This window comes from Podarcis pityusensis (assembly GCF_964106645.2).
Source record: "Podarcis pityusensis genome assembly, chromosome: Z".
Taxonomy (NCBI): Eukaryota; Metazoa; Chordata; class Lepidosauria; order Squamata; family Lacertidae; genus Podarcis; species Podarcis pityusensis.
Window position 1 is genome coordinate 21,318,354 of NC_138044.1, and position 24,867 is coordinate 21,343,220.

Here is a 24,867-nt window from a genome sequence, read left to right on the forward strand (position 1 = left end):
TCTACAATTCTATGATTAAAATAAAGTCCCAGCATGTCACAGTAAAAGATTCTGGCCCCACAGCAAACCTAAAAGGTAAAGGTACCCCTGACCGTTAGGTCCAGTCGCAGACAACTCGGGTTGTGGCACTCATCTGACTCATCTCTGGCGGGAAGGGAGCCGGCATTTGTCTGCAGACAGCTTCCGGTTCATGTGGCCAGCATGACTAAGCCACTTCTGGTGAACCAGAGCAGCGCACGGAAACGCCGTTTAGCGCCTTCCAGAGCGGTACCTATTTATCTCCTTGCACTTTGGCGTGCTTTTGAACTGCTAGGTGGGCAGGAGCAGGGACCGAACAATGGGAGCTCACCTAGTCGTGGGGATTCAAACCGCCGACCTTCTGATCGGCAAGCCCAAGAGTGGTTTAGACCACAGCGCCACCTGCTCTTAATCTCTTAATCCTAATCTTTTAAGATTGCCTTGAGGTTACCCAAAATTTTAGAGTAAAGATCTCAGATAAGTAGGTGGTGTTTTGCACAGTTTAGAATTATTCAGAATTAATAGTTTTCCTAATACTTAATTTAATATTAGTTTTACTTGTATGAGTTTTATTGTTTTGGATTTGATCATTGAACCAGACTTGCACAGCCTCTGCAATAATGCCCCCCTTTTAAATTTAGTACAGTATAGTATGTATTGTAAATCTTTCAAAGTGCTCCTAAGTGAGCATGTGACATTTTTTTAACTCTCTGTAACAATTATAAGTAGTGGACTGCAATGTTTAATGCTTATTCAGAGACAAATTATTTAATTTATTGTTTATGGTGGGAAACAAATTGCTTCTATTCCTTCCTTCCCTGAATTCCCTAAATTTAAATTTATCTGAAATACCATACATGTACTCCTGAATTTGCTTCAAGTCTGAGGGTGTAATTCTCCATGTAATATATTGCATTAGCTTTCCTGATTATAATCTTCTGTCCAGTTGCTCCATGATTCACCCAGAAAATGGCAGGAAAGGACTATATACCTATATTCTGCCTCAAATTTTATCACTCTACTCCTATTTTCTGGGTTAGGGTTGCAAATAGATTGTTTCTGGATCCAATTAACACAGAAATGAGTGCCAAGTTTTCACTATCTTCCACTAGATCTCCAGAAGTGCCTTTTATGACACATGAAAGTTCAAATATAATACAATTAGGGAAACTGAATAAACTGCCATACTAATGTAGCATGAGTTGGAGGATAAAGAAGAACATGCTATTCACTACTTCAGAGAAAGGCTAAAACATGAAGAGTGCTGATATAACAAGGTTTTTGGGGGAAGCAAAAAAGAGGAGACGATAATCCCTTGGGGATACAGGATAAATTCTACACTTTACCAATAACAGGATATAGCTACTGAGAAGTTTGAAGATATTTTCCTGTTACGGGAAATCCAATTATACTCTTTCGGAGGGGGGGGGGTTTAATCTTTGCAGGAGCAGCATAGCTGATTTTTAGTCCGAAGCATGAGCTTTGGACTTAAATGCAAATACATGGCTGAAGTTCAAATAATTGGTCTAGCAGTGGAGGTGGCAGTTGGAGAGAAGGCAGAGGAGAGCAAACATTTGGAGTACATTTAATAAGTAACCGAAGATAAAAGGGTTAAAGCAAAGAGTGTTGCACCTTAAAGGCAAACATTACAGAAGCTTTTTGAAAGTTTAAGCCATTGTAAATGTTTTGGTCTATAAGCTGCCTCAAGTCTTTGTGGCAGCAGAAACAATATATGATGCTACTCTTACGATGTATAAAAGCTAAGCTTTGAGAACATGAAGTTGTTTGAACAGAACAGAGGAAACTCCCTGTGCCAAATAAGCGCATGGGTCCACCAAGCTCAGAATTGTCAACACAGACTACTAGCAGATACCCCCTCTCCAACATTTCACACAGGGTATTTATTCCTCTGCTTTGCTTGGGGAAGCTGGAGTTTGTTTTGAAGCCAGGCCTTTCTCTGCGCAAAGCCACAGGTTCTACTTTTAGAGCTGATTTGTTAACTGTTTGCATTTCCATCCCACCTTCTTTTCTCCAAGGAGTTCAGTGTGGCATACAGGCAGACCCCCGTTTATGCATCATGTTCAATATGTGTGTGACCATGTATACGCACATCGCACCAAACCCAAAAGGGACCTTGAAACGTCACTAAAGGGGCGGAATTGGGTGTTTGCAGGCTTTTCCAATCGGTTTCAATTACATGCGATTTCACTGATGTGCATGGTGCCTTAGAACATAACCCCCACATAAATGGGGGGGAGCTGTACATAGTTCTTTCTCCCTCCTCATTTAATTCCCACAACAACCCTGTTGAGGTAGGTTAAGCTGAGGGTGAGTGCCTGGCCCAAGGTCACCCAGTGGGCTTCCTGGCTGATGGTCGGGATCTGAACCCATCTCCCAGGTCCTAGTCTGACACTCACTACTATACTGGCTCTCAAGACCGAAAGGGGAGACAGATGCACCGTTCAGCATGAGAGCTTGCATTGCAGCCAAATTCAGGTTTTGAGTTTTGAAATGCACTTTAGGCATCAATAACTGCTGAGAGAGTGAAAGAGCATAACTGCCCTTATAATTTCATCTCCTTTCACCAAACTTTCCATAAATGTTGCAGAAAAGCTGGTGTAGCCAACAGGAGCTGCTGCGCAATCGATTTCTGCCCTTGCAGCCACCACTTTCTAGGCTATGAAGTGTGAGATGGTGGTAAGAAACTATGTCTGCTGGGAGAGCATACATGTCCGGGCTGCAAAACAAGAAAAACCCTTAACTACCTACAGTTATCGCAATTCACAGGTGCAAACTCAAAAGGGTACGTTTGGGCTGGTTACCTCATACTGGCATCTCCCACTGGGACCTTCTGCATACAAACAGATGATCTGCCACTGGGATAAGACCCTTCCCAACTATGTTTGAATCTTCAGCTCTTTAGAGCAGTGCTTCCCAAACTTGGGTCTCTCTCTCTCTTTCTCTGTTTTGGGACTACAATTCCCATCACTGCTAGCTAGAGGTGATGGGAGTTGTAGTCCAAAAACAGCTGGAGACCAAAGTTTGAGAAATACTGCTTTAGAGGAAAAGTGGGATAGAAATTTAATAATAAACGCTCTGCAGAAGCAATGCCTCTTACTTTTGTTCTTGAGTGACAGCATTATGCATGTCTGTTCACAATCAAGTCTTACTGGGTTCAATGATGCTTACTCCCAAATGTGCACAGGATCACACACACTCCATGTGTGCTTAGAGCAGTCTTGTAACAAGAGCCTTCTAGAGACCCTGTGGTGTGGTGTGCCAGCTAGAACTAGGCCTCAAAGTGACCTTGGGCTCTCAGCCTAACCTACCTCACAGGGTTGTTGTGAGGATAAAATAGAGAGGGAGGAGGCGACCACGTACACCACCTTGAGCTCCTCGGAGGAAAGGTGGGATGCAAATGCAATGAAATTAATAATTATTATCATCATTCTACTGCCCTCCAGATGTTTTGGGTTACAACACCCACAGGCTGATGTGCTTGCTGACAGGGGCTGGTGGGAGTTGTAGTCCACCCAAGACGTCCGAAAGACACCTGGGTTGGTGAAGTCTGCTTTAGAATGCACTTCTGGTAAATCAGAAGTGGGTCCTGGTGGAGGTGCCGCTGCGATGCACCCACTGCATTGCCATAATCGACGAGACAGCAAAGGTTGTTCGGGGCAATGAACTACATTTCCCAAGAGCCTTTGCTGCTCACCGTATCTTCTAGCTGCACGCTGAGGATCGTAGCTGAAGTTGGCTGGTAAAAGTTAACGAGAGGAAGAGGGCGGCTGACTGGCCCTTGTTAACCATGGGGGCTTCCGAGGGCGAAGGCGCACGGTAAGGTGGATAGGAGGGAGCGAGGCGCCGCGTGGTGGGGGGCTTTGTCCAGCTACTGCCCTTGCAACAGCCAGTTTCCTGGAAGGGGGAGCTTGTGAGAGTCGGTGAGCTGCCGTGCATGGCTGCTTTGCAAGCCCCGATGCAAGCGGGGTCTGGGGCAGCTGCGGCGGGAAGAGAGCAGGGAGGTTGAACCCGCCGCCTCTAATCCGCCCTCGGAGCGGCTTCGTAGCTGCTGACGAGTAAAACAGAACGAGCCTTTGTGGGAGTTGGAGAAGGAAGGCTTCCCTGCCTGCTGCGGGGAGAAGTGTTTGGATGGGGCACAACTTAATGACAGAGCGTGCGCAGGTGGAAAGTCCCAGCTTCTGTCCCTGGACTTTCTCCAGGTAGGTCTGGGCCTCTGGGGGACAGCCTTGGTCTGAAACCCTGGAGAGTTGCTGCCGGCCAGTGTATACAATACTGAGCTAGGTGGACAGATTTGATAAAAGGCAGGTCGGGGGTAGAGTTAGCTTAGCGCAAGAAGGTCTCGTTTGTATGCAGAAGGCCCCAGATTCAGTCCTTGGCAGCTTCAGGTAGGATTGGGAGAAAAACTCCGGAGAGCCGCTGCCAATCAGTGCAGGCAATACTGAGTTGGATGGATTAATGGCAGTGCCCGATATCATTCCCGTTCCAACACCTGCTGCACCAAGGCTGGCTGCAAGATCTGCCTGTAAATTATATCTTTAAACCATTTCCTTCAAAACCAAGAAAGGAACACCCACTTTGCTTTAGCTTTATATTACACCATTAGTGAACATAGTGTAATATTACACCATTAGTGAACATGAAATTTGTATATACACACACACACATACACATATGGCTGCAAGGTCCCTAGGGTTGGAGCAGGTCTGTAGCCAGATATTATTAGTAATATTTTGCAAGGGTAATTGCAGGGCTTTGTTTTTTGTTTTCATTTAATACTGGCCCATAATGGCTTTTCAAAAAGGCCTGTGGAGCCACATACCACCAGTAGGGGGTGCTACATTTCTATTTGCATTTACCTTTTCCAAGGCATAAAAGTGACAGGATGAGAAGAACCACCTTTAGTTTTGTTTGCCTGCAGTTTGTATGTAGGGTTGGATACATGACAGAAGTTTATAAAATCATGCATGGCATGGGGGAAATGGATAGAGAGAAGTTTTCCTCCGTCTCTTGTAATAACCGTGGTGGACATACAATGAAGATTCAGGGGAGTTTAAAGAAAGCACCTCTTCATGCAGCACATAGTGTTAAATTATGGAACTTGCTCCCACAGGAGGCAGTGGTGGCCGCCTGCCAACCTAGATGGCTTTAAAGCAGGATTAGACCGACTCATAAAGGAGAAGGCCATGATGGCTGTGCTCTGCCTCCACAGATGGGAATTGCTTCTGAATACCAGTTGCTGGAAACCACCAGAGTGGAGAATGGCTCATAGGCTTGAATCCTGCTTGTGGGTTTTGCCTTGGGGCATCTGGTTGGTCCCTGTGAGGAGAGGGTCCTGGACTAGATGGGTCATAGGCTGACCCAGCAGGGCTCTTCTTTTATGTTGTTATAAAAGCTGTGTTTCTGATCACAATAAGCATCTGCATAACTGGGTCATTCTCTCGGCTTGAATGGGGTTTGAATTCAGCAGAGACTCTCCGAACTTGTTCAAGGAGGCTTCCCTTGTGATAGCAGCACTTTCTGTAGAACCAAGAACATCTAGCATGGCCTGTACATGGCCAAAGCAAATTTATGCCTCCTCTGAATTCCTTGTTACAGTACTTTCTCTGATTCCAAGAAAGTGACTCTCAAAAGAATCAAGAGCTCTTCATGGTACTAATCGTAGGCATCATTATAGCATAATAGTAGCATCATAGCACCATCAATGTACATGGCATGTTCTGGGGAAGAGCCATAGCTTAGTGGAAGAGCTTTTCCAATGTGTGCAGAAGGTCCTGCTAGATTAGATCAAATATCTATGTAGCATTCTGTTCCTAAAAGTGCCAGCCAGGCATTTCTGGGAAGCTTACAAGTCTGGCACAAACAACCACCACCCTTTTGTGTGGTTTGTCCCCAGGATCATGCCTAGAAATCGTTGATTTGATCCTGCCATGCTGGCTAAGGTAGATGGGAGCTGACGACCAAAATATCTGGAGGGTATCAAGTTGGAAAAGATCAGTCCAAATCTCCAATAAAGCCATACAAACTGCTGAATTTGTTTTCCTTGGACCTAACACAAGGGTGTGTGGAAGGTAGATTGGGATCTGGTGATGGATCTCTTGAGTGATTTATCGTGACACCCAATCATTTTATAAGAGCAACAATGAAACAACTTTTCCCACCTAAGATGCAGACGACCACATTTTTTTTTTTTTTATTTCACTGCATTGCTATCCCGCTTTTTTCTCCAAGGAGCTCAGTGTGGCATCCATTGTTCTCACCTTCTTCATATAATACCCACAACAGCCCTGTGAGGTGGATTAGGCTGAGAGGCAGCGACAGCCTTCCCCCCCCCCCCCCCGCAAGGTCTCCCAGGTCCACTGGGAGATTTAAACCCTGGTCTCCAAGGTCTTAGTCCAACATTCTAGCCACGACACCATGCTGGTGTAATGAGGAATGCTAACAGGGGGTGGCCTTTTGTGTCAAAGGGCTGTATAAGTTCAGTTCAGTTCTGGTGCATAAAAATTCCTCAACTCAGAATATGTATTATTCTGCTTATTTATTAGTTGCTTTTCTGGCCAAGAACTCACGAAGCTCAGAGAAGGGAGATAAAGCAACAGAGCATTAGGCAGAACATGGAGTATGGATACAGACAAAGATGTGTATGAGAGAAACCGAACTGGATCACCTAAACTCTCTTTAAGGTAATAGTAACAAATGCACGTGTTTAAGGCTTTGTTGAATGTTAGAGCTGGAGGGGCCAATGAATGGTAACATAAAGAGAGTTCCATTACTGCAGGGCCGCCACCAAGAAGGCCTTGTGTGCTTGCCAGCCTAACTGACTTCAGCACTGTTTTTTCAATTCTAACTGTGTTTTTTTACACCTGGCTCCAGCTGGTAGATTGTGAGGTTCTAGTATAGGGTGCACATCTATATGGAGAAGTATTCATTGAACTGCTGGGTATTTGAATGGCTCTAGAGATGCAAGCAGGTCATAGGTCTCAGACTACTTTAATCCCCACCAAGAACCTTGAAGGTAGCACCCAGAAGTGCTACAAGATTTTGCAGCTATGTATATTAAAGCCACCTGATAACTGTCTTCACCCACTGGGGAGACAGGAATAAGAGAATGTAAAAGTGCTTCCCGATGACCTGTATGTGGAGCCTTTATCCTGATTTTTTGCAGGGAGGTTAGACAGTGTGGTGCTAAGTAAGTGTAGTCCCACACTCTCCAGTGCATTTTTCTGCCACCTTCCTTATCGCAAAATGTCTGATCTTTTAGAGAAGCGGATTTGTTGCACAAGACCTCCCAATCAACTGTCAATGCACATCCTGAATTTGCTGGTATGTGTTTGCATCCTACCTGAAAATAGTAGTGTCCTATTATTATCCTGGTTGTCTTTGATATAGACAAATAGGGAGTGGCGTATTGGGAATTTATGGGTTATTTCTGTGACTTTTTAACAAATGAGCTTGAGTTAATCTCTTGTGGCATGTTTTTGAACTAGTGAAGATTCCTGCGCACTTTGCAGCTCCAGAGTTTTTAAGGAGAAAAATTTTGCAGATTCTCTTTTCAGTGGTCTTCACTGTGCAACAAACATCCTTCTATGGAAATTTAATAGCGATGGCTGCAGTCTCCTGTTCTTTCACTGACAGAAGACCTTTAGGGTACCCTTTTGTTCAGCACCATCCCTGTTGCACAGCTTCTTAATAACCTGAGATAGAGCTCTTTCCAGCCACATTCCTATGGGAGGCAATGGCAACAAAAAAGGCATTTTGGAGCCTTCCAATTTGTTTGCAGAGTAGCCCTTGTGTTCTCTGTTCTTTCCATGGACCAGAAGTAACCTTTTGCTCAGTTGTGTAACTTGGCTTGAGAAATGCACTACAATTTAGTGGCTTTTACTAGCTCCTTTCCTGCGCTGTTTCCTGTATTCTGACATTGTAGTGTGATCTATTCATGGAAAATCGCAAGCTTCCTTTATCTGGCAGGCCCTCAAGAGTGTGCTGCTGCAGCTCACAGAGTGGGGGGAGGGAAGGAGGAACATTTGGCAAAGGGAACCTGGGATGTCCTGCTCCTTTCCTTGCTCCTTTCCTGTTCAGCTCAAGTTGTCGTGTCTGGCTTTGTTTGGTTAGAAAACGCAATGCATTCCTGCTCTCCTGAAATTAAAGGAAACTGGTCACACAAGAGCTATTACAGTACAGTACAAGAGAACTGTTTCTGAAAGGGTAAAGGAACCAGCGTGCCTCTTTTCCAGAACTTCCTAGAGCTGTCTTTCAGTCAGGGCTTTCCTGACCACCACCACCATCATTTTAACCTAATAATATCTTTACACTACCAGTGGGTAGCGAAAAGTTTTTCTCCCTCTCTCATAGCGCTAGAACTTGTAGACATCTAATGAAGCTAGATATTAGAAGATTCAGGACACAGATGAAAGAGAGTCATTCTTCATACAGAGCAGAATTAAACTATGGAACTCTCTCCCAAAGGAGGCAGTGATGGCCACCCACTTAGATGTCTTTAAAAGAGGCTTAGGCACATTCATGGGGGAGCATAAGGCTATAGGCCATGAAGACTATGCTCTGCCTCCATGGTCAGAAGCAACAAATGCTTATGAATACCAGTTGCTGGAAACCACAGAAGGGTAGAGGGCTTTCTTGTGGGCTTCCTTTTGGGGAATCTGGTTGGCCACAGTGAGAACAGGATGCTGGACCAGATGCTGGCTGGGCCATTGTTGGCTTGATCCAGGAGGCTCTTCTTATGTTCAGAGTTCCCAATTTAAGACCAGGGTATGCATTGCAATGATATCGGATTCAACATTCAAATGATCAAAGCTCACAGATTTCCCACCAATCTTCACCAGTGCCTGCATGAGTCATGGTGAACAGACTAAGCCAACCAGTTCCCAAAGGCCAAGCAGAACAAGTACATCTTCAGTGATTGTTGAGGAAACATTGGTGGGGGAGTCAAGTGTCCCTTCAATGGAAAGGATTTCTACAGCCATAGTGCCTATATAAGCAAGAAGGCCCTGCTGTGAGCCGCTGCAGAATAAGCTGTAGCAGCCCTCCCAGCAGATCTCAAGGCATGGGTTGACAAATGCTGGTTAGAAACACTCCTTGAAATACCTTGTTCCCCCAGGTTTATCCCAAATTTCATTTTTTCCAGAAAATATGCAAAACACTTTGTACAAAGTTTTGATTGTGCTATTGGCTAACTGTAACCACTCTGGAATGGTCAACCGCTGGAGGTTGTGGACTCTCTTTGTTTGGAAGTTTTTAAGTAGAGGTTAGGTGGCCATCTGTCATGGATGCTTTAGTTGAGATTCCTGCATTGCAGGGGGTTGGACTAGATGACCCTTGGGATCCCTTCCAACACAACAATTCTGTGATTCTACAATTCCATGGAAGTTGCGCACCACTGGAGGCCTCATGCCCATTTTTCTTTGGCAGGGTGGTGGAACGGGGTATGGCAAAGGGCAGTGGCCAAGAAACTTACAGGACATAGTCCACAAATCTGGGGACTTAAAGGCAAGTCACCTTTTTCAGTCACAAGGTTTTCATTTGTGTTACATTAACAAGGAGCCCCCCGCCTCCAGATTCTCGCTGTACTTTGCGGTGTGGGGTTATTCCCAAACTATTTCGGTCCTTCATGTGAGTTTGTCAAATGCTTTGGTTCTAAGCAACTACCTAAACACTGAATGTGTCATTACTTGCCTCTTCCCTGAGGTGACCCTTTCCCCCCCCCACACCTCCAATTCTTGATCCTCTGTCCTTTGTTGATTTACCTGCTGAAATGTACCCCAGTTGTGGTTGTTGATGTGTTATATGTACTTTAATTTTTTTCTTTATTTAAAACATATCTCAATAAAAAACTAAATTACCAACAAACATATCAGCCTGGATTCCTAGCCAGTCAGGGATGGGGAACCTGTGGCCCTTTAGATGTTGGTTGGAATTCAACCCCGATCAGCCTCAGCCACCATGATAAATGGTCAGAGACGATGTACTCTAGCCCAGCAACATGTGGTGAGTCAGAGGTTTCCCACCCCAGGATCAGGCAGAGTGAAGTTGAGGGTCAGGGAAGTGGTGTGCCTAAGCTAGACAGCTGTCCTTGGGTGGAGGAGAGGGGCAGACCATGCTGAAGTCTGATACAGCTGCCAGGCAAATTGGCTTCTGCATATGGAATGAGAAGGGCTGGCATCCTGTCGCTCAACACAGAGCAAAATGTCTTCAACCAGTCCTGGTTTTTTGTTAAGAGCAACATCCAAAACTGTCCCATTGGTACATCTCACTAGACCAGTGGTTCCCAAACCTTTTCGGGCCACTCCTTGCCCTTGGTTCCTTAAACCTCGTTCCCTTGCATTATTGCCTTGATGGCTGTGGAGGAAGTAAGTGGCGGAGCATGAAAGGTGTTGAAAAGCAAACTTTTTGAGTTTCTTGTCCATGGTCTCTCCCAGCTTCAGAGGCACCATTACAGTTCTTTGCCAAGGGCACAAAGGAGCCTAGGTGCACCTCTGATTCTAGCATACTCAGGACTGTAGCTCTGGGAGGGGAATTGGCGGGGAGGGTCTTCTAACAACTCGGTGCCCTTTATAAACTCCATCTCTCAGAATTCTTTGGGGGAAGCCATGATGGTTTAAAGTGGCTTCCTAGTGCTTTAAATGTATGGTGGGAATGTGCCCTTTGTTTCCTTGGGATTGAAAAGGGCATCTCATGGGAACTTGACAGGACATGGCAGTGAAGTACTGTGCTGCAAAGTCCTAATTGCAACTCCAACCTTTGCCAGGACTTCACTGTGTGGCCTCGACTGCACTTGGCCACAAGGGGCCTGTCAGTACGATGCAGGTAATGCTTGCCTACCCGGCAGGGTTGTTTGTAAGAATTGCTGAACTTAATGTGTGTGAATCCGTGCGAGGAAGATGGCTTTGGGTCTTCTGTGTGAGATCATCTGTGTCCTTGTGGAACTTAACTCTGCGTTATCGCGGGACAAGATCCTGCAGCAAAATCAGGAGCCTTTTGCAAAGCCTACTCCGGAGGGGCGCTGCCTGAGACCGGGCTCTTTTGCAACTCTTTCTGCTGCAAAAGCCAGAGATGACAAAAGAACCGTGTCTCGCCTCCCTCCCTCTCCCTCTTTGCCAATGAGCGCGACTGGCAGGCCGGCCAGCCAACGGAAATCTGCAGCTGGGCCGGCTCGGGCCAGTGAGCAGGCGGCGTGTGGCTTTGGGCAGACCTTCCTGCCTGCCTCTCCTTCCAAGCCTTTGGTTTCTAAAGCGGCTGCTGTTGCTTTAAAGTCTTCGGGAGGAGGGCGCGTCCGGAGCGCGCAAAGGCGATGGAGATGGGGCGCTTGGCAAGGCTGCGGCGGCGCTGAGCGCGCTCTCCCTCCTTGGTTGAGGCTCCCCTAGGCAAGCGAGGGGCTGAGTCTCTCCGCTTCCCGGAGGCACTCCGCTCCCACTCCTCCCTCCCTCCCCCCCTCCCCGGCCATGTTTCCTCGTTAGCGGGCGGAGCGCTGAACGCCTGCGCGCAAGGGGAGAGCGGCGCTCTGGAGTTTGGCACCAGCAGCAAGCAAGCGAATCTTTCTTGCCGCCCCGGGAACGCGGGGATGGGCCGCCTGCACGCTTCTGCCTGTCCCCCGGGCAGCGGCAGCAGCTCCCGCTGAGACTGCAGAGGAAGCGCCCCTTTTCCAGCCTTTTCGCACGCGACAAACTGAGTCGTCGGAACGGACGCCCCTACCACCCCACCCTTGCTTTTCTCCAGCGGCACCGTTTCCGCCCCTTTGGACCTCCGCCTCCGCCTCCTGTGATGCTGGGACGCGCACAGGTTTGGTTTCTTGGGCAATATATATATTATATATATTAACCCAACTTTTTGAAAACAAAAGTATATAATTCCTGCATGTTGAAGGCAAAAGGCTGGTGAAGGGGTTTTGCAACTGGGAAATCAAGTTCCTTCCAGTATTCCTTCTCTCTCACGGGCCTGTGTGTGTGCCAGGAATGAAAAGTTATGCACTTTTGTTTCCCTGCGACAGCAACACCCTTAAGACGAAAGTGGCTTCTCTGGCAATTCGTAATTTTACTTAACATGGGGGAAGATATGCAGGAGCTACCTGGTGTGGAACCTGATGGATTTTTAAAGTTTTAGCCCAGTTAGATTTATCAAGTTATTCTCCAAGTGGGCTTGTCAGTCTTCGCAGCCAAATGACAACAATGACAACTAATACTTTATTTTGCCACTCTTAACTTTTTTTGTATTATTTATTTTATTGCATTTACATCCCCCACTTATTTATCCAAGGAGCCAAAGGTGGCACACATAATTCATCCCTTCCTCATTTAATTCCCACAACAACCCTAGATTAGACTGAGACTGGCCCCCAGGGGGTCAACCCCAATGAACTTCATGGGCAAGTGGAGATTTGAACCCTGGTCTCCCAGGTCATGATCCAAGACACTAACCACTACACCACACTGGCCAATATGTAAACTGAACCATAACAGCATCCTTTCTTGCAATAATATTGGGATGGAAAGTAACATTAGTTAAAGGGGCAACTGGATAGTAGAACTTGAGTACTGGTTTTTAATTTGAATTGTTTATCATTAATTCCTGGCTTCCTTTGTTCCAAATCAGTTGCATCTATGCTTAAGCAGAGGGCCCAGTTGTTCTTGCCTCTTACACTTCTTCAGAAACTGCTTTCTGTGCTTTGCTGTCAAGCAAACATAAGTGAGCAGTATGACTTTTCAGTACCTTTTTTAATGGGCATTCTTTAAGTGGGTGGAAATAGACCCAAGCATATATTTTGGTAGTACTGTGTGTCTGGTCAATACTGGAGCAGAGCAACCACATTCCTTGCAATTATGTATTATTTCGTCTTCAGTTTTTCCAGTTCGTTTTTGTCAACTGTTTTCAAGTACAGATGAAATTAAAGTACAACTGAACCAATTAACAAATAACCAAACACTTCAGGCTTTTCTCCAGAAACATTGATCTAAAGAGTGCACCAAGCCTAAGAGCATTAAACCACATTCACTTGCAATTAGATGTTTTATTTCTTTTGCTAACAGAAGTGATCAGCCACAACTCAATGTTTACCTGAAATAGCACCAATACATTACTTGGCTGTGTATATAGCACATGGTGCCTGCATACACCATGCTCAGGCAAAGCATTTCTGCCTGTACGTCCTGTGGTTCCATCTCTTATTGCTCCCAGGCTGTGTCACAGGGCAGAGGAGGAATGCCGTGGAACGGGTGCTCCACCCCTCCAGTTAGCTTCTCAGTTTCCCACGGTGGGGTGTGACACAAGCTGGCTCCTTCCAGTGCTGTGCTTCTGGGATTCTTGGACAAGATGGGATTGGAAGGGTCTGGCTGGATGGGCGGGATGGAGGCATGAGCATCATCATTTGTTACATGTGGTTTGCGTGCAAATCATTGCGGTTGCAGAATCCAGACTGTTGACACTTTGCAGAGCCAGTAAACTCTCCCAGGTCAAGTCTATGTGGTCACTTGCCTCTTCCCATTGATGGTGAAACAGTGATGGTACCACCTAACTTATACCAGCACTAAGGGTGAAGCATTTTACAACTTAAGTCACTGGTTTCCAAAGTGAGTGGTACTGCCCCAGGAGGTGGTGGGATTACTTAGGGGGCAGCAGGGAGGCACTGGAGGTGTAAATAACTATCAGACTTTGAAAAGATGGCATCACTTGCTCAAGTTCATCAGTTTTATTGAATTAGTTAAACTCCATAGTTTTAACTGGATTTTGAATCAATGTGTAATTAGTTGTTACTGTTTGGGATTTCATTGTGTTGCTATCTTCCTTAGTGGCTGCTGTAAACCGCTATTCTGAATAATGCTTTTTATAGGGTAAGAAGCGCTGGGGATGAGCTTATGGAATCAAGGGGGCAGTGGCCCAAATTAATCAGTTTTAAACTATGGAAGGTTTCTCCAATCAACTGGGCAGCAAAGAAGAAACAAAATGGGTAAAGAGACTGGGTTGTATCTGAAGGCAGCTCTGTTTACGGAAGTTTTTAATGTTTTTAATACTTTGCGCTGGGTTGTCATCAATATGCTGATGACACCCAGCTTTATCTGTTGATGGATGGCTGTCCTGACTCGGCCCTGGACACACTGACCAGATGCTTGGAAGCTGTGGCTGGATGGCTGCGTGGGAGCTGGTTGAAGTTAAATCCTTCGAAGACAGAGGTCCTCTGGCTGGGTCAGGATGACATAGGGTTGAGGGGCCAACTCCCATCTCTTGCGGGGGCTCAATTAGTGCCAGCGCCTTCTGTCAAGAGCTTGGGTGTAACCTTCGACGCCTCCCTTTCCATGGAGGCACAGGTTGCAGCCACAGCAAAGGTGGCATTTTCCCATCTCCGCCATATTAAGCAGGTGGCCCCTTACCTTTCTCTCCTTGATCTGGCCACAGTGATCCATGTGATGGTCACCTCCAGGCTTGCTCGTTTTAACGCGCTCTACGCGGGGCTGCCCTTGAAGCTGACTCAGAAATTCCAGCGGGTGCAGAATGCCGCGGTGAGGCTCCTTAAGGGGTCCTTGCCGTGGGATCACATTCACCCAGTGCTTTACCAACTGCACTGGCTCCTGGTGGAGTACAGGGTCAGGTTTAAGGTGCTGGTTTTGACCTTTAAAGCCCTACGCAACCTAGGACCCACGTACCTACAGGACCGCCTCTCCTGGTATGCCCCGCGGAGGACCTTAAGGTCCACAAATGACAACACTTTGAAGGTCCCAAATCACAAGGTGGTTAGATTGGTATCAACTGGGACCAGGGCCTTTTCAGTACTCGCCCTGACTTGGTGGAACACTCTGTCACAAGAGACTAGGGCCCTGCGGGACTTGATATCTTTCCACAGGGCCTGCAAGACAGAGCTGTTCCGCCTGGCCTTTGGTTTGGACTCAGTCTGACCCTTATGTTTTCCCTCCCCTTATGGTTTTGATCCATGGGCTACTTTTAAAATGAGGCTGCATTTTAAATTGCATTTTAACCTGTATTTTAAATTGTCCCCCCCCCCCCATTATGTTTTTATTGTAATTCTACTGGCGTTAGCCGTCCTGAGCCCGGCTCTGACTGGGGAGGGCAGGGTATAAATAAATATATTATTATTATTATTATTATTATGTTTTTAATATTATGTTGGGAGCCGCCCAGAGTGGCTGGGGAAGCCCAGCCAGATGGGCAGGGTATAAATATATGATGATGATGATGATGATGATGATCAGTTATACTCAAAGTAGACCCATTAAAAATAACAGGCAGGACTAACTTAAGTGCATTATTTCCGGTGGGATTATTCTGAGTAGAACTTGGTTCGATATAACTCATAATTTTTAATGCAGATATTAAAAAATAGAGAGTGGAAGTATCATTGAGAGAACCATTGTCCCTTTTCTCTCCCAGAGGAGGAAATACCTTATCCAAAAAGATCATTGCTACAACCTGCTTGTATGATCAAAAGCAAAGTATGTGGGCAGAAATATTTTTACACATGCAGATTTGTGTAAACATTTTTTTAAATGGTGCAAAATTAGCCCTACTTAGGCATTGTTAACTGTGTTAAAATCTTTGGTTGGGGCGAGTTCTGCTCCCTGCCCCCAATGTCTCTTCAGCCTCACTTTGATTTTTTCTGATCTATTGTATTCCACTGAAGTGTACAGCAGCACTGATACTTCCCTCCCTTATCACCCCACATAGGTTAATTTTTAGTACGGTACGGATAACAGAATGATCTGGTTTGTATATCTTGATAAGCCAAACCATGACTTATTTCGTGTGCAGGCTCCCATAGAAGAGGCTGTGGCCTCCCTGATCTTTTTGCTGCTGTGTTGAATCATAGAATTGGAAGTTGGAAGGAGTTAAGCTATGGTTCTGCTTAGTGTGCCACTTAAATCTGGGCTTTTGGTTTAGCTTCCTTAGGTAAAGGTAAAGGTACCCCTGACCGTTAGGTCCAGTTGTGGACAACTCTGGGGTTGTGCGCTCATCTTGCTCTTTAGGCCGAGGGAGCCGGCGTACAGCTTCTGGGTCATGTGGCCAACATGACTAAGCAGTGCATGGAAACACCCTTTACCTTCCTGCCGGAGCGGTACCTATTTATCTACTTGCACTTGACGTGCTTTTGAACTTCTAGGTGGGCAGGAGCAGGGACCGAACAACGGGAGCTCACCCCATGGTGGGGATTTGAACTGCCGACCTTCTGATTGCCAAGCCCTAGGCTCAGTGGTTTAGACCACAGCGCCACCCGCCTGGTGCAACCAAAGCTTATCCTATTGTTTGTAGCTCATGGTTTGTTTTGGAGAACTATATCATAAGTTCAAAGTAAGACAACATGCTATGGCAAACCATGGCTTAGCTCAGTGAGGCATAGTGGCAGAACAATCAGAAAGGAATGAAGTGACTGCAGTCTCCTCTCCCTGAGTCCATATACTCATGCTAAACTTATGGTTTGACTTGGTGTGGTGTCTGAATACCAAGTGTGTTTATGACCCTTATATTGTTACGTAGCAGCATGGTAGGCCCTGCAAAGGGATTGGTATGGGCGTAATACATACTAAATTTGTTTTATTTCATAAAATTTACATGCCACTTGATTGTAAACAGCAACAGCAACCCTCAAAGTGGCTGTTGCATCCAAAGTATTTGAGAACTGATGTTAACATCTCACACTTGCTTACAAGACTAAAATGAAACTGCATTGTAATGAACAGATCTTATTCCACCTTTGCAGTTCAGTGCAACCCATAAAAGACTTAAACACTGCATGTTCCTGTGAGTTACAAGGCAGGTTGTGCTCTGAGTTTGACCCATTATTTTTTCTCCCTTCTCTCAGGACAAACAAGTGAAGAACTAGTCCAGTGGTTCCCCAACTTCTTTGCACCCCCACCCTGTTGGTTCCATAAACACATCCCCAGAACCCACTACGCAACACATAAAAAGCATTATTCCCCTTGCACAACCCACTAAGGAAGATAATAAATGAAATTCAAAACAATAACCACTAATTTCACTTTAATTCACAATCCTGTTGAAACTGTTTAGTTTAATTAATTCAATAAAACTGATGAACTTGATCCAACGATACCAGCTTTTCAAAGTCTGATATTCATTTATGCTTCTAATGGCCCCCCTTTAGCCCCCTTGCCTCTTAGAGCCCCCTAGGTTATCCTCCCTAGGGGGCAGTGCTACCTACTTTGGAAACCACTGAGCTAGAGTGCTAGGTTTCGTAGTTGCAAAGATCTCTGATTAAGACAGAAATTAGTTCCTCCTGTTCCATGGTTATGCTAGCATGTGACTAATCACATCTCCAGAACTGGTGCCATCAGTCCAATCTAATCCTAGCTTAAGGACTTGTTAGATTCAAGTGATGGGGAATAGAGAGTTTGACCTTTAAAAAAATGTAGTTTACCCTCCAAGAAAAATTCACGAAGGGAAAATTGCCCTGAGCAGTACGCATGAGAAATCTCTGGCCCTCCAGTTGTGGTTGGGCTCCAATCCCCTTTCTCCTGGGCAGTGCTATGGGATAATGGTAGTTAACTACAACTACCATTATGTTGTTGAACTACATCTGGAGCGATGCATGTTCCCCATCCCTGGCCTGCAGTGAGGCTTGAAGGGTGTGTTTGTGTCTACTGTAACATTGAAGTCTTCCAACTGGAGCCAGATATAATATGGTGACTCAAAAGGTAGAACTAATTGCTTCTTGGCCTGCCTGATCCGCATGCTGGGATGACCTGTATATTTCAAGTACTGTACAACATTTTAATTACTATTGATTTGAACGTAGGAACATATCAAGAACCCTGCTGGATCAGGCCAGTTGCCCATCTAGTCTACCATCCTGTCCCCGCAGGGCCCAACCAGATGCCCATGGGATACCTGCAAACAGGACCTGAGCACAAGAGCACTGTCTCCTCTCCTGTGGTGTCCAGCAACTGGCATTCAGAAGCATTGCTGCCCCCAGCTCTGGAGGCAGAGCAGAGCCATCCCGGCTGGTAGCCGTCAGTAGTCCTCTCCTCCATGTATTTATCTAATCCTCTTTTAAAGCCATCCCAAGTTGGTGGCCATCACTGCCTCCGGTGGGAGTGAGTTCCCTAGTTTAACTATGCACTGCATGAAGAAGAACTTCCTCTTATTTTTTCTGAATCTTCCAATATTCAGTTTCATTGGAGGTCCGTGAGCTCAAGATTAAGATTGAGAGAGGACTGGGATCCCAATCTCCCAGGTCTTAGTCCAACACTCTGAATCGCTACACCACATTGGCGCTCTCTATATGCATAACTACTTGATCCTGGTAAGAACAGGAGTGCACACCCAGACCATATTAGTACTCCTCCTAGACTCAGGAGACTGGGAGGTGTCAATTGGTGAAACATCCCAGGGCAAGCAGGTCAACTCCCAATATTTGATAGTGCTGGGGTGGGCATGGCAAGAGAGTAGGGCCAGGCAATATATCATCCAAACTGGTATGAAGTCCATATTGTGACATCAGTTTCATAATTTTTGACTTGGCAATCATGATGCAGGGAAAACCGTGAAGCCAGTCAGTGCCTCTACATAGCTCCATCCTTATTTCAGACATAGTGATATATCAGTGTATCACAATGTTTAGCTGGTGATATATCACAATGTTGAAAACCAGATATCGCCCAGCCCTATCGGAGAGAGGTAGGTGGGGATGGAGCAGGAGGAGGAACTCCCAGCTCCCATTGTGCAGATGGAGGAAGCTAGACAGCATTTGCAGTTTCCTGACTCAGTCAGTCCCTTTTGAGAGTTTAGTCTTACTGCCATGCCTCTTCTTAGGTGAAGGTAATTCGGGGGTAGTTTTAATAATACAGTGGTACATCGGTTTTCGAACAGCTTAGTTCACGAACAACTTGGAACCCAAACGCTGAAAAACCGGAAGTAGGTGTTCCGGTTTTCGAACTTTTTTCGGAAGCTGAACATGCTCCGTTTTGAGTCTCCCTGTTGCGCTGCTATTTTGGATCCCCCCCATTGTAATTCAAGCCATCCGTTTCCGTGATTTCCTGTTGCGCTGCTAATTTGTGCCCCCTCCCATTGTAATTCAAGCCTTCCATTCCCAATTGCAGTGTTCTGTGGTGATATTTGGAGGTTATATTTGGTGCTTTTGTTTTTGCTATTTATTTTGCATTTTTTTGTTTTGAGGCTTTTTCAGTTACCGTATTTTTTGCACCATAACACTCACTTTTTTCCTCCTAAAAAGTAAGGGGAAATGTCTGTGCGTGTTATGGAGGGAATGCCTACGGGTGGCATGCCTACGGATTTTCCTCCTCTAAAAACTATGTGTGTGTTATGGTCGGGTGCGTGTTATAGAGCGAAAAATACGGTAATTTGTTTTTGGAACTGCGTGGATCCCAGTTCAGCTACTGATTGATTGATTGATTGATTGTGTGACTGTGGAAATGGATAAAAGCCCTCATCCAAACAATGACTATAACCAGTTAAATAAATTGTTTAAATGGTTAGTAAGGAAATGATTATTTTTCTCTTTCCAAAAAAGTACAGCAGAAATATTGTCCAAATATAAATAGTTAACTTATTAAACCTCACCATAATTTCATAATTATCTGTCTATGTATTTCTAATAGTATATCAAATCAGTAATTGTTGATATAACTGTAAAAACTACTCTGAAAATTTAGTATTCCAAAAATGAAACCTTCATATGGTTGTAAATATTAAGATTATACCAGAAAGAATGAGTCTTTCTGTACAAAAAATGATTTAAATCAAGCCTTACTGACTAGTGATTTAAATCGTGATTTAGATCGATTTGATTTAAATCAAATCCACCCTGTACAGTACATTGATTATTGCTTTCATTTTATGGATCAGTGGTCTCGTTAGATAATAAAATTCATGTTAAATTGCTGTTTTAGGGGTTGTTTTTAAAAGTCTGGAACGGATTAATCCGTTTTGCATTACTTTCTATGGGAAAGCGCACCTTGGTTTTGGAACAAACTAAATTTGAGAATCAAGGTACCACTGTACTGTTTTATCTAGACCGGACCAATTACAATATGTGGCATCAATTCATTAGTATATAATAAAGAGTTATACTATGATAAAGTAAAATTAAAAAGTTCTGCTGTGTGCCCTTTGAAACCCTTTCACATACCCTGGGCAAGGGATACGCACACTGCTAATGGGGAAACACTGCAAAAAGTAATTGATTACTTGAGACAGGGTGTGTATCCTGCTCTTCAGTTCAACAACTTCATGGTGGTGTAAGTGCTGAGTAAAAAGTAGGTCACAAATATAAATCTGAAAATTGAGAGTTCTGTGACCAAATCCAGCAGAGCCATCAAAGAATCCATTCACCACATTAGGGCAAACCTAAATGCCACCCTGTGCTAATAGTGGCTGAGAACTTGTGTCTCCTGTTCAAACCTTGCCTTTGCCGTCCACTCATTGGGGGCCTTGTTAAGGCTAGGCTCCTGCCCTGTCTCTGACTCACCCGATAGAGCAGCCGTGTGTCTTACTTTGCAGAGGTCAGTTCTCTACAAACAGTTTGTGTGTGTCTGAAAGGCTATCCACTGCGAATCCAGTTTAAAGATCCCCAAAAGGAGAGATCAGGGAGGCCTGATCCCTAGTTTGCAGCTGGGCATCAGGCTGAGTAAGCAACACAGGTCACCTGTTCACAGCAGCGCTAAGGTGTGTTGCTGTTCAGATCATAGCTATTATTACAAAAATTGTGGGGTTTTTTGTAATTAGCACATGCAAATTTTATGTAAATCTGCACCCTCTTCTCTTTTTCCCTTTTTGGCAATGTACAAAGGGCCACCCTATCAGCAGGTCATCTACAATAATTATAATATTGGTCTCCCTTACAGAGCAGTTGTATTAGTGAGATAATATACTGCGAAGCACTTCGGCCATAATAAAAGGGCTTTCAGTGCTAAGCACAATTATAATCTCAGCTGGCATTTCTGCAAAAGTATATTACAGTGGCCGGGACCGGGGAGAGGGGGCATGTATAGGTGGGTAAATTTGTGCGCTTATCTGATCTTTCTGTGCGCACTGCAGCTTGACATTTTTGATCCTTGTTAAAAACGATATGCTAAAAAATGCTCCCCCCCATTAATGCAGATGACATTGATTTGAGCACTAGGCAAACTCACATTGTGATCTCATGTGGTTTTCATTAACTGGGACCCCAGAGCAGAAAGAGAGGCCTGGGCTAAATAAGCAGAGGAATGGCAAAAACCACTCAAATAAATGAAGATGACGTTGAAGCATTCTTGGGATATTTGTGGGATGGGGCTTCTAACAACAAAGAGGAAAGAGCAGGACCCGGATCGCTAAGGAGCAAAGCAAAGGGAATGGAGCTGAACTATAACTCCTAAATTCCTGCTTGTGTTGGGTCACTGGCTCTTGCGATAGGAGTAGAACTGTACTGGGTAGGCTTTTTGGCCTGCCTAGCACTTTCACAATGGGTGTGTAAATATTATATAGGTTTCCCAAGTGGGCAGTGCTGTCAACCTTCCCTTTTTTTGCGGGAAATTCCCTTATTCCAGCACCGTTTCCCGCTGCTTTCCCAGATTGTTAGATATCCCATAGACTGACCCCGGGACAGGTGAGGCTGCTGATCCCTTATTTTCAAATCTGAAAGTTGACATCTATGCACTGGGGAGGCAGTGGGATTACGAAGGCGGGGGCACTAATAGGCAAGGGTGTGGCAGGGGGGTCCCTGGAGGTGTAAATGACTACCAGAAGTTCATCCGTTTTGTTGAATTAATTTAACGAAATAGTTTTAATTGCATTTTTAATTAAGGTGCAATTCATTGTCTCGGTTTTGAATTTTATTCCTTAGTGGGTTGCTTAGTGAGAACTGCTATTATGAATAATAGGGCAGAGGACACTGGAGGCGAGTTTATGGAACTGAGTGGGTGGTTGCCTGAAAAGCTTTTGGGACCACTAGGAATCTTTTGCCCAACATGGGGCTCGAACCCATGGCCCAGAGATGAATGGTCTCATGCTCTAGAGACTGAGCTATCTCAAGTCCACTTGGAGTTTCTGGCTTGGAAAGAGCTTTTAAGCTCTCTGCTTTGCTTGTTGGGCAAGGCCCACTTAGCATACAGGGTCTAGGAGTGCTGGGGAATCTCTCTCTTCCCATCACATGCTAGCCACAGGGGTGGCTCAAAGAGTTTGGGTATACATGAATTTCGTGTATATGCAGAACTCTTGGAATTGAACTCTCCATGTAACATGTGATCATACTGTGTTTGGTTCACTTTGGAGAATTTGGCCCAGCAAATTATTATTATTATAATATTATTATTTCGGTCTGAATGTGTTCTGGTGCTCCAGTTTTGAACTTCAATTGATTGGCAAACGCTCAGATCACATGGGCTGTGGTTACAGCTTAAACTCCTTTCTTAAAATGGCAAGTGGTTGCTGAAAATGAGCTTTTGCCTTGCATCACCGGGTCATAGGAGCAATTTCCATTATGCCTTTCGCCTGTACGACTCCGTTGCCTTAGGAGCTGGGAAGCTGAGCTCATGCTAAGAATATGTGTATGTCTCCCGCAGTCTCACTTCTTGTTTCTAATTAACAGGAGGTGGTGGTGAGGGTGACTCTCACTCTCTGGAATGAGGATGTGTAATACTGGCCCTTGTCCATGCACCTGCTTGGTGCCACACCTGTGTGATCACCTGAGACACAGTTGGTAGGCAACTGGGATAGGGGTAGCTAAAGCAGCATAATTGTCAATGCGGCCCATTTCTTTGTCACTGTATTTACTTAATTGGGACCAATTGTGTACACTTCAGTATAATTGACTTTTAACTCTAGTTATACAGAAAGCTGAAAAGTCGTTGTTTTGTAAACATTCTTCTTAGCCAAGCTTTCCATTCCATGCCTTCCTCCTGGTCATTTCACTCTCCTGTCAACATGCTCCTATTTTTTCTGCTCCACCTCAAGGGTCTTAGTTACTTGAAGAAACCCCTAAGAGTTCCACAGGCTCTGAGTTGGGTCCTTTAGGATTTCTGTCCCCTCTGCTTTTGATCTCTGTTGTTTGCTTATGGGAATTTTTAGTTCTGGGCAGAAGCCACCTTTTGAAGTTTTCATTATGTACTGCACAGCCTGATGACAGTGATGCCTCAGGCTGAACAGGACACTGAGCATTTGTCCTTTTTGCCCAGCCCTTTTCTAATGGATTCACTTTCACAACTCTTCCCCATTTTACTAAAGGGGGGTTCTTTCAGGAATAGCTTTGAGTGTGGTGTACACTCAGAGGTTTACTGCTGGGTTGAGGGCAGAGAAATGCTTCTGATTCTCAGAGACTTCTCATAAGACTGTCAACACAGTTTCCTTCCTCTTGCAACTCAGGTGGATGCTTGTGTTGTGCTTGCATTTTTCAAACATAATAAGAGCCTTCTGAGAATAGTATGAACCTTCCACTGTGAAATAATAGTCTACTAACCCAAGCCTTTGAGCCCTCTAGTTTTATTTATTATGGCTAACATTGGATTACTCATAGGGGCAGGCCTGCCCTGGTGCCCAGCCCGCAAAGGGAGGTGAACTTGTTCTTTCCAATTAGGAATATTTCCCTATTAATTTCTTGGCTGGGCTCTTTCCAGGGCAGGTTATTGCAGGTTACACCAAATCTTGTGGCCCACTTTTCTTAGTTTTGCAAGCAGAGGAGAAGCACTTGTATGTGCCTGTTACTGTTTCAGTTGCAGCAGACAATCTGACAAATACCGTATTTTTCGCTCTATAAGACACACTTTTTCCCTCCTAAAAAGTAAGGGGAAATGTGTGTGCGTCTTATGGAGCGAATGCAGGCTGCGCAGCTATCCCAGAAGCCAGAACAGCAAGAGGGATCTCTGAGCAGCGCTCCCTCTTGCTGTTCTAGCATCTGGCTTAGCCCCTCAGTCCCTTCCCCCACCTCCCGGAAAAGCCCACAAGAGCTGCGCTCCCTTTAAAGAGCTGCGTGGAGCTCTTGGGGGCTTTCCCCCGAGGAGTGCGAAGGGCAGCCGGTCAGTGACAGACTGCCCTTCACCCTCCTCGGGGAAAAGCCTGCAACTCCACTCCACGCGGCTTGTGAAAGGGAGTGCTGAGCAGAGCCTGGGATGCGTACAGGCTCTGCTCAGCGCTTCCTTTAAAGAATATTTTTTTTCTTGCATTCCCCCTCTAAAAACTAGGTGCATCTTATGTTCAAGTGTGTCTTATGGAGCGAAAAATACGGTAGCTTGCAGCACTCTCTGGAAGTAGTATGTGGCATAATTTGCAAGTACTTCATCCCCCATGTGATCACTTACATCTTGCTTATTTCATTCCATATTTTTCAAGTGGCCTTTTTGACATTTGAAGTGTGCACTGCATGGAATTAGGATAATTGAAGCGGTTGCAGGATGAGTTTGTAGCCCTCTCCAGAGAGTACCCCCGAGGCACTGCGCTCCATTAACAACACCTTTGCTTCAAAAACATGAACCCATTCCTCAAATGTCCTTGATACCCTTCCAGTCCCATGGCAATGGATCATGTCTTCTGGTTTCCATTCCCTAGCTCTGGTTGATGTGACCATCAGACACTCTCTCCCTGGTGATGAGGCAGCACTGCAGGTCTAAGCAGGGTGAGATGCCTGCAGGGTCTCTGATGTGAGGTGAAAGTGCTGTGGCCTGCTTCTTGAGGGCCCCAGCCAGGAAATACCCATTCAAAATGGAGGAAATGAGGTGACGATAAATATAGGAAGGAGAAATAAAGGAAAACACTGTATCGGTGAAATGAACAGGTGAGCAAAAATAAGTAAATAAGAATGAAAGAATAGGATGGTGAATAAAATGGAGGAGAGATAAGATCAGGTTGGGGACTACAAGCCTGTGT

The 24,867-nt window shown here is 45.2% G+C and overlaps 1 protein-coding gene across 3 annotated transcripts in view; it reads left to right on the top strand.

Moving 5' to 3' along the window:
- The first annotated feature begins 3,714 nt into the window (after positions 1-3,714).
- AMOT (angiomotin) overlaps positions 3,715-24,867 on the top strand; it is a 70,025-nt gene continuing 48,872 nt past the window's right edge. Inside the window, exons 1-2 of one of the 3 annotated variants that reach the window (XM_080989779.1) lie at positions 3,745-3,855; positions 6,582-6,719. The gene's annotated coding sequence lies outside the window, so the exon portion shown is untranslated. Of the gene's footprint in view, positions 3,856-6,581; positions 6,720-11,310; positions 11,830-24,867 lie in introns of those variants that run through there. The other 2 variants (XM_080989780.1, XM_080989778.1) reach the window with 2 other exon arrangements.